This window comes from Alexandromys fortis, unplaced genomic scaffold (assembly GCF_014885135.2).
Source record: "Alexandromys fortis isolate MF-2015 unplaced genomic scaffold, M_Fortis_MF-2015_v1.1 scaffold_1171, whole genome shotgun sequence".
NCBI lineage: Eukaryota > Metazoa > Chordata > Mammalia > Rodentia > Cricetidae > Alexandromys > Alexandromys fortis.
Genome location: NW_026069047.1, coordinates 6,406 through 10,487, shown reverse-complemented (window position 1 = coordinate 10,487; position 4,082 = coordinate 6,406). Strand labels below are relative to the sequence as shown.

At 36.9% G+C, this 4,082-nt stretch overlaps 1 pseudogene; it reads right to left on the bottom strand.

The window, feature by feature from the left end:
* Positions 1-2,226: 2,226 nt before the first annotated feature.
* Positions 2,227-3,181, bottom strand: LOC126496103 (olfactory receptor 8K5-like; annotated as a pseudogene).
* Positions 3,182-4,082: the final 901 nt, after the last annotated feature.

Here is a 4,082-nt window from a genome sequence, read left to right as displayed (position 1 = left end):
TTATTTATTTATTTATTTATTTATTCATTCATTCATTCATTCATTCATTCATTCATTAAAGATTTCTGCCTCCTTCCCGCCACCGCCTCCCATATCCCTCCCCCTCCCCCAATCAGGTTCCCCTCCCTCGTCAGCCCAAAGAGCAGTCAGGGTTCCCTGCCCTGTGGGAAGTCCAAGAACCACCCACCTCCACCCAGGTCTAGTAAGGTGAGCATCCACAAAACTGCCTAGGCTCCCACAAAGCCAGTACGTGCAGTAGGATCAAACCCATTGCCATTGTTCTCAGTAGTCCTCATTGTCTGCTATGTTCACCGAGTCCGGTTTTATCCCATGCTTTTTCAGACACAGGCCAGCTGGTCTTGGTGAGTTTCCGAGAGAAGCTAAATAAGAAGGAGAACCCAAAGAAAAACATATAGGCATCTTCCTGAATATTAACCTTCATCAGGCGATGAAAGGAGACAGGGATAGAGACCCACATTGGAGCACCGGACTGAAATCTCAAGGTCCAAATCAGGAGCAGAAGGAGAAAGAGCAAGGAACTCAGGACCACGAGGGGTGCACCCACACACTGAGACAATGGGGATGTTCAATGTTCAGTTTTAACATAGAAAATATGATTTTCCCGAGCTTAGAATGTTGGGTCTAGTTTCTTAGTTGGGCTGACTGGAATACCCAGAAAAGCAGACCGTGAAGGCTTAAACAGAAAGTTCAGCCTCTTAGCATTTGTCTATATTTTCTGAGCAGTAAAAAAATATTCACCACAGGACCTCGACTCCTAAAGTGCTCTTCCTACAGGACTTAATTGAATAATTAAGGGCCCACCTCTATATTATCACTTTATCTATTGTCTTAGTTACTTTTCTATTGTAGTAAATAAAACAACCAAAAATACTTATGCAGAAACAGTTTATTGGGGACTTAAAATCCATGACTATTTATGGTAGGGTGCATGACAATAGACAGACAGGCACAGTGCTAGACCTGTAGCAGAGAGCTCACATTTTGATGTACAATAGGCAAGGAAAGCTAACTTGGAATCAATCACGTGAGGGTTTGCAACCTCAAAGTGACCCCAGGGGACACACCTCCTTATCCTTCCCAAATAGTTCTACCAACTGGGGACTAACCTTTGAAATATATTAGCTTATAAGATCATTCCCATTAAAAACACTATAGTTACTAATTGGAAGCACATGAATTTGTGGGACAGATTAGACTTCAGTAGTGTTGATAGTGTGATATACAAACAGATACATCATAGGCAACAGAGTTAATTCATGGTTAGTGAAACTTAGAAAAAATTTTGACTAATTATTAGCTTATGTTCAAAATAAATACATAAATATTACTATTGAGCACACACTAGACAATATATAGACTTTGTGTCACAAAATTCACTAAGAAAATCAAAAATTGCAATACAAACAATACTAAAAACACCAACCCTAGTGGGTGTGGATGGCAATTAAGCAGTGTGTGTGTGTATGTGGATGTTTGTGTATTATTTCTGAAAACTGTTTATTATAATCCTCTTGTAATTCTTCTGAAAGTCTTACAAACACTCAGTATAGAAAAATAAAATTAAGAATGTAACCACAGATTTCTGAAGATCTTCGCTCTGGAGATCTTTTAAAGAATAAAACAGGACCAGTAATAATGAAAATTCATGTATTCAGAAAAAAGAGCAATGTATAATAAATGCCATCTGTCATCTAGAATTGCTTTACAAATAATTAAGTAATATTGCAACTAATTATATAAGTTATATAGGAGAGAATATCAGAAATATTAAAGTTTATAGTGTTCAAAGACATCATGTCTATGCTTTATCAATTTTGTTTGCCACAATTTTAGGTTTAAAACACAAAATGAAAACAAGACTAAGTAGACAAGTGTTCAAACACAGAAAAGAATAAGACAAGAAATCCATGAAAACCTAAAAAAAACCACACAAGTTACATAAATATATTTAAACATGTGTTCCCATTAGCATAATATTAGTTCAGTGGAAATACGAAAACATATTAATCAAAAGTTAAAGATGTTGGAAGAAAAATGACATTTATTGGAGTTCTGTAGCTATCTAATGAATATTTTACATGACTACATGGAATGAATTATAATATTGTTTATTATTGTGAGTTTTTCATTTTGTAAATCAAAAGGAATTACTTATGTAGGATACAGGTGTCACACAAATTTTGTTTTAGCACTCATCATTTTATATTAAATACAAAGTTTACATTGGTCTGTAAAGACTCTTAGAAAAGCATTTTTCACTTCTTTGTTTCTAAAGCTGTAGATCAAGGGATTCAGCATGGGAATCACTAAAGTGTAAAACACAGATGTTATTTTATCAGTTTCAAATGAGTGGGTGGATTTGGGCTGTACGTACATGAAGAGTAGAGTCCCATAAAACACCACCACCACTGTCAGATGAGACCCACAAGTGGAGAAGGCCTTTTTCCTGCCTTCTGCAGAATGCATTCCATATATGGCTAACAGAATCAGAAGGTAAGATGCTAAGACTACGAAGAGGGAGGAGATCAAATTAAGTGCTGAAAATAATATGATCACCAACTCTATATCACGTGCATTTGAACACAGTAAAAGTAATGTGGGGATGCTGTCACAGTAAAAATGGCTAATGACATTAGAGCCACAGAAAGTCAATGTAAAAATCTTACTAGTTATTAACACAGCCTAGAAGATACTGTAGAGATATGGAATGCCCACCAGCACATGACAACGTCTCTGAGACATGATGACACTGTAGAGCAAAGGGTTGCAGATGGCCACATAGCGGTCATAGGCCATTGCAGATAAGATAAAAAGTTCACTGATAATGAACGCAATGTTGAAAGCCATCTGTATGGCACAGGCATAGTAAGAAATGACATTTTGATCCAATACAAAATTCACCATCATCTTTGGGTAAATGACAGTACAATTGCCAAGCAATGAAAGCCAGGTGTCTGATAAAATAATACATAGGTGTGTGAAGGCGAGAATCCAACTTGGTCAGAATGATCATGCTCAGGTTGCCTACCACGGAGACTCCGTAGATGACTAGGAAGACACCCAAAAGTGGAAGCTGCAGATCTGGCCTGTGCGTGATTCTTGTCAGAATGAATTCAGCTGGCACTGTTGAGTTCCTGGGACTCATTTCAACCATCTGAAAAGATACACAAGTGTCATCAACTTTTGCATAAACTCACCCAAGCAAATTCAAAGACAAGACAAAAAGTAGCGTTTAATGATTCAATTTCCACTGTTGGGAAATATCTAAGAAATAAGAGCTTACTCTTATTCTGGCAGAGCATATTTCTATGCCTTATATTTTTTCTTTTCTACCCATAACGAGTATTAAGACTTTTCTTCTCTAAATTCATATGAGCATTTTTATATTTTACATACTTTTATAGAACAAATTAAAATATATTCTTTAAATATCATTATTCTGTTGATTATATAATGTGTGTATTTGCATATTGATTTCTCCAAGGAGAAAATAAGCAATAATTTTTTTCCACACAAAAAAAGTAAGTTCTGCTGGGCATTGGTGGCACATGCCTTTAATCCCTGCACTCATGAGGCAGAGGCAGGCAGATCTTTGGGAGTTCGAGACCAGCCTGGTCTACAAGAGCTAGTTCCGGGACAGGCACCAAAGCTACAGAGAAACCTTCCCTCGAAAAAACAAAAAACAACAAAAAACAAAAAAAAAAAGTAAGTTCAATCAGTGAGAAAGTACTTGAACTTGAGTAGTTTTATATGAACTTCAGCTACCCAGGAAATTATTTAGCAATGAGAATCACAATAACACATTTTTGTGAGTGCTGGTCTATACTGAATTCCAAGCACTCGGTAGCCTGTTGCAGCAGGACTTTAAACATTCTAAAATCAAATGTAGGTGACCTGTGAGGTCTTAGTAAGACTGTTACCAGATAATGGTTCTATGGTGACAATTAAGGTAGTCACCAATCTAATTGCAGGAGAAGACCAATCCATGCATGTTCTTCACTATTGCTAGGAGTCTTACTTGGGGTCATCTGTATGGATTCCTAAGAATTTTCCTTGTACCA